This window comes from Rhipicephalus microplus, unplaced genomic scaffold, assembly GCF_043290135.1.
Source record: "Rhipicephalus microplus isolate Deutch F79 unplaced genomic scaffold, USDA_Rmic scaffold_635, whole genome shotgun sequence".
In the NCBI taxonomy this organism is placed as follows: domain Eukaryota; kingdom Metazoa; phylum Arthropoda; class Arachnida; order Ixodida; family Ixodidae; genus Rhipicephalus; species Rhipicephalus microplus.
This window is the reverse complement of record NW_027465193.1, coordinates 31,446-37,436: the sequence shown is the minus strand read 5'-3', so window position 1 is coordinate 37,436 and position 5,991 is coordinate 31,446. Positions and strand designations below refer to the sequence as shown.

Sequence of the window (5,991 nt, the reverse complement as noted above, 5' to 3'; positions counted from 1 at the left end):
GCGAACGGTCGCAAACGGTCGCAAAGCGACTGCGTTGGCCAGTCGCTTCTTGACCGATTTTTCAGTCGCGCGACTGCAGTCGCAAAGCTGCTTAACCAATCAGCGATGCTCAATTTTTTTTTCATTGCGCTGGCTTCCTGCCGCCAGATACAAACGAGTGCGTTCCTCTGGGTCTGTGGCAACATGGCCACCACGGAATACTTGGCTTGGAGATGGCGGGTCGCAGCAACTCGAGCAAAGTGTCGAATTTACGTGGTGGCATTCGCAAGAAGCTAAACACCGTCAAAGTAAAGAGAAAATAAATTGTGCACTGTCTTTTCCCCGTATTCGGAAACTTTTTTTTTTTTTGTCTTGAACTTGACTTGTCAGCGCATTCAGCGCAGCGTGTTTGGAAGGCGTTTGTACTTCATGCCTTGGTAACGACTTAAGACTCCACGTTCGAGACGCATTTGTGCTGCATTGTAGGCTGTGGCAAGTCAAGGGAAATTCAAGGATGGTTTCTGAATACGTACGACTCTCGGAAATACTCCTCGTCGTGTCAGCGCAGCTCTGAAGGCAGGCGGCTTGCATGGCCGGTCAACTCCCGCGATCGAAAGGATGGTCACATCCACTACCGGCTTTTTTTTTTCTTTGGAGGCATCTGTGATGCCAGCGCTGACACAATGGCACAGTGCATCAGCACCATGAAATTGTCTTGTTCTTCGCTTGAATCGAACTTGACGCTGTTGGGAACGCTGTGCGAGAACGGACTCAGCTGGCGGCGATCAGCTGATCGCGCCGGTCTCAGGAGTTCTCGCTCATAACGAGATCCGGACGTGACTCTCCGGTTTTGCGACTTCCGGTCGCTCGCATGCAGCCTCTGTCGGTGTGAACATCAGTCGCTTTTTGGTCGCCAGTCGCGAATGGTCGCGCGACCGCTGCTAGTCGCCGGTGTGCACCAGCCTTTAGGTATACACTTCTTTCCCTTATTTCATTGAACGAGGGTCTCGTACTGGCAGACTTGGCGTGTTTGGGTTGTATAAGAGGAACAATTAATCAGCTGCCCGCTCATAATAAGTTCACGTGCTACGTGACGCCAAACATGCGCATAAGAGTGTTCTCACACTCGTCGTTTGGCTTATAGATGGCGATGATTGTCGCTCCTACCTCTAAATTCACAGATAAACCCAAAAAAGTGGATGGAGGGAGGGCCGCTGTGATAGCTCAGTGGTTAGAGCATCGAACGCGTAATTTGAAGGTCGTAGGTTCGATTCCTGCTCACAGTTGGTAATTTTTTCATCCACTTTTCTTTCTTCTTATTTACATTCTATTGGTTTTAATAACTTCTCCTGTACATTCCTTGGCATTACTGTCTGTGATATCTCATTAATATTGTGTTAAAACACGGAAAAACGAGCCCTTAGGTATACGTTTCTTTCCCTTATTTCATTTAACGAGGGTCTCGTACTGGCAGACTTGGCGTGTTTGGGTTGTATAAGAGGGACAATTAATCAGCTGCCCGCTCATAATAAGTTCGCGTGCTACGTGACGCCAAACATGCGCATAAGAGTGTTCTCACACTCGTCGTTTGGCTTATAGATGGCACTGACTGTCGCTCCTACCTCTAAATTCACAGATAAACCCAAAAAAGTGGATGGAGGGAGGGCCGCTGTGATAGCTCAGTGGTTAGAGCATCGAACGCGTAATTCGAAGGTCGTAGGTTCGATTCCTGCTCACAGTTGGTAATTTTTTCATCCACTTTTCTTTCTTCTTATTTACATTCTATTGGTTTTAATAACTTCCCCTGTACATTCCTTGGCATTACTGTCTGTTATATCTCATTAATATTGTGTTAAAACACGGAAAAACGAGCCCTTAGGTATACACTTCTTTCCCTTATTTCATTGAACGAGGGTCTCGTACTGGCAGACATGGCGTGTTTGGGTTGTATAAGAGGGACAATTAATCAGCTGCCCGCTCATAATAAGTTCGCGTGCTACGTGACGCCAAACATGCGCATAAGAGTGTTCTCACACTCGTCGTTTGGCTTATAGATGGCACTGACTGTCGCTCCTACCTCTAAATTCACAGATAAACCCAAAAAAGTGGATGGAGGGAGGGCCGCTGTGATAGCTCAGTGGTTAGAGCGTCGAACACGTAATTCGAAGGTCGTAGGTTCGATTCCTGCTCACAGTTGGTAATTGTTTCATCCACTTTTCTTTCTTCTTATTTACATTCTATTGGTTTTAATAACTTCCCCTGTACATTCCTTGGCATTACTGTCTGTTATATCTCATTAATATTGTGTTAAAACACGGAAAAACGAGCCCTTAGGAATACACCTCTTTCCCTTATTTCAATGAACGAGGGTCTCGTACTGGCAGACTTGGCGTGTTTGGGTTGTATAAGAGGGACAATTAATCAGCTGCCCGCTCATAATAAGTTCGCGTGCTACGTGACGCCAAACATGCGCATAAGAGTGTTCTCACACTCGTCGTTTGACGTATAGATGGCGCTGACTGTCGCTCCTACCTCTAAATTCACAGATAAACCTAAAGAAGTGGATGGAGGGAGGGCCGCTGTGATAGCTCAGTGGTTAGAGCATCGAACGCGTAATTCGAAGGTCGTAGGTTCGATTCCTGCTCACAGTTGGTAATTTTTTCATCCAGTTTTCTTCCTTCTTATTTACATTCTATTGATTTTATTACCTTCCCCTGTACATTTCTTGGCAATACTGTCTGTTACATCTCATTAATATTGTGGTAAAAACACGGAAAAACGAGCCCTTAGGTATACACTTCTTTCCCTTATATATATATATATATATATATATATATATATATATATATATATATATTGTTACGATTGTTTTTTCGATCACTAATGTTATTTCATAAGATAAGTATGAAGAGATTGCGACAGAACATTAGTATTCATGAATTACTCTTTAATGAAGCATTTTCACTGGTCACTTGCTGATTTTCTATTTTTCTTGCTTTTCCAGAAGCTAATTGAGGTGAAAAATACGTAAGCTAATCTTGAAGCTGTCTGTCATAAGTGTGATTGTTCCGCATGTGTAAGTGTACCATAGGACTGTGTTGGGGAATTAAGTACAATTATTTTATTTAAATGTACCCGATAATTTTCATCTTGTAAGCTCAATAGTTATCACTTCAGGGTGTGATAATAAGTGAAAGCGGGTCGGCCCAGGCGCGCCTTTGCGTTACAGATATGTGCTTGAACTAGAAAGAAAACACACGAGCACCAACTTTCTGCTTAGGTACGTTCCTGAATATATGAACAGTGTAACTTAAAAGTAGTTACAGGTAACTACAGAAGCAAAAAAATAAGGACAGAAACGTGCGCTGACTTTCAACAACGATTTAACAGCGGAGTGGTGCGCATATATAGGCGAAATGGGAAAAGAATGGGCATGCGTAGAAAGGTGCAGTTTACAACCACTACGAAACAGCGTCAGCAAAACTCTTGTCTATTGTTGATTAAACAAACACATGGCCTAAAAACGATCGAGATACGCAATCTCTTTCTGCAATAGCGCAACTGATGAGAAACTTACACAGGTACCTTCAAACTTGCTTATGTGATATCTTCAATTATCTCACGCGTGGCCTGCGAATGGTGCCTGCCTATTACCTCGCAACGCTCAAAGAGGGGCGCGCAGCCGCAGTCTCAGCAGTGGATACCGAGGTGCCCTTGCCCCACACTGTGCACATTATTATTCTGCTCTCTTAAACGATCATTCAAACACCTTTTGGTTTGTCCTATGTATACTATTCCGCCGGAATATGATATACGGCACCAATAACACAAGGCCCGAAGTGCATTCTGTGTTTCACAGAGCATTTTACTCAATTTGTAGCTGGATGACTCACTAACCTACAGAGCTTTGACAGCTTTTCAGGGAAGTTAAATAAAACAGTGATGCTAGCTCGTTTCCCGATTTTCTTCAGCCTCTGCGAAACATTGTGCAGATAACGGACTGCAACACAGTTACTAGGACCTGACGCATTTTGAGGCTGAGATCACCCTCCTTGATTCCTGAATTGCTCCGAAAGCTTTTCACCGACAGAATAAATCAGAGCGTTTTAGTAGCCAACGCTTAAGGGACGCTATACCTGTGCTATGAAAATGTAGAAATGGCATTCCTTTGAGCTGGCTTCACTCCCTCGGTTGGATACGAAGCTCGAATTTGCAAGATTTCCCGTACAGAATGGTTGCAACCCGCCCGCCTTTGCCGCGAGAGCCTCTATCTACAGCTACAACATTCAGAAAGGCCCTCTACTGCTAATAAAAGGCGTGAGTTTTCTGCCTTGGCTGACAGCACGACGGAATTTATGTGGCAACACACACTCCGTAGCCTACGAGTTGTCCCTGCAAGCGTTGTCAAAGAACCATCATTGGTGTAGTTGAACTTCCTGATAAAGTGCAGATGTTCTGGGACTTTGACCAATGTTTGTAGTTGAGCCCCGAAAAATGCCACAAGAGCTGCTGACCCTCGTACAACAAGTCGCTCAACGCACCCTGGGCAGCGAGATGAACAGGTGTGTTTCTGATGGGGCGGACGTTTTAACCCGCTGTAAACCACGTAGCAGTTCTGTGCCCACTAGGAATGTAGTCTCTTTCTTGAAAGCCCAGTGTGTAGCTGTTTCACCGTCGGACAAAGAAGGAGGCTTTGCTGTTTCACCTTCCGTTTTGATCTAGGACAAAGCCAACATGGCTATTAACTCTGTTTTCAACCTAGCGACTCTTCCCTAGCAAAAGCTAAATCGGAAGCAAAAAGGCTTTCCGAATCTCTCAGCCTAGGTAGAGTTGCAAAATTCATTGACAAGTGAAAGAAGCTAAATCTTGACATCTTTTTTTTATCGCTAAGACGCACAAAGTTGACTGCCTACTACGGGTAATAGTTTCTGACAACGGGACTCTGCAAAAACAGGTCGCCTTGTTTTTACAAGAACAGCTTAGCCTACAAACTATTGACGTTCCTTTTCTGCTAAAAGACTCTGAGGCGGCGATCAAGTTTTTAAAGACCAATGACAAAGGGTTGAAGGCTTTTTCGATAGAAGTTAAAGATTTGTGTTATTCGCTTCTGCAAAACGCATTGCTCCACTGCCTAGAGGAACGCATTGATTCCTTTGGGCTGATAGACTTCCAAATTTGTCGGGCATGTCGATCCATGGTTTTCTAGAATTGCTTTCGTTTTATTTAAAGTCAACGGTTGCGCCTTAGAATGTGCTAAAATTCACAATAAAGTGGCATTCGCACAGGTTCTTGTTTGGTATCTGTCTTGAGCTACATCTCTCTCGCGCATAAGGATCGCCTCATCCAAAAAGATCTCGGCTTGTCTTTTGGGGTGAAAGTCTTAAGGTTTGTCAATGGTTTCATTGTATTTGTTAATTTTTTGGATGGCGTTTTTGAAGTTGTTGTCTCTAGTCTTCTAGGGTTGTTTAGAAAGCACTTGCATCCTCTGGAACTCACTCATAAGCTACCGTCCGGCAATTAGATTAGGTTCTTTGACCTAACACTCCGTTTCCGGCGTAATCATTTGCGCCAGCTGTTCTCACCGAGAAGTGGTGAACCCCTCTTACCTGAGTGGTGACCTGAGTGGTGAACCCCTCCACTCAGGTCATTTTAAACTGGTGGAAAGAGGTATTAACAGTGGTTGCTCTGTTGACGCTCTTAGGAGGTCATGCTCGCACTCTATGCAACGCAGTTTCATCGCACAGGTCGAGATCCTCTCGAGCGCCGGTTATTCGAACGCCCTGATTTCTGCTGTTGCGGAAAAGCTATTCAAGCAAATCGAAAATCAAGGACGGCGATCTCAGCCTCAAATTGCATCAGTTGCTATGAACTCTGTTGCTGTACCTTTCGCGCACAACATTTTGCCTAGGCTCAAGGAAATCGGAAAAAGAGCTGGTATCACTGTTTCATTTTTCACCCCGGAAAAGCTATCAAAGCTTTGTAGGTGAGTGAATCATCCAGCTGCAAATCGAG

General features: G+C 44.5%; 3 non-coding genes across 3 annotated transcripts; all 3 read left to right on the top strand.

The window, feature by feature from the left end:
* The first annotated feature begins 1,647 nt into the window (after positions 1-1,647).
* TRNAT-CGU (transfer RNA threonine (anticodon CGU)) lies at positions 1,648-1,720 on the top strand. The gene has a single exon. It is a non-coding gene; the product is annotated as a tRNA-Thr (tRNA).
* Positions 1,721-2,102: 382 nt separating this feature from the next.
* Positions 2,103-2,175, top strand: TRNAT-CGU (transfer RNA threonine (anticodon CGU)). The gene has a single exon. It is a non-coding gene; the product is annotated as a tRNA-Thr (tRNA).
* Positions 2,176-2,557: 382 nt separating this feature from the next.
* On the top strand, positions 2,558-2,630 carry TRNAT-CGU (transfer RNA threonine (anticodon CGU)). Its single transcript has one exon. It is a non-coding gene; the product is annotated as a tRNA-Thr (tRNA).
* The last annotated feature ends 3,361 nt before the right edge of the window (positions 2,631-5,991 follow it).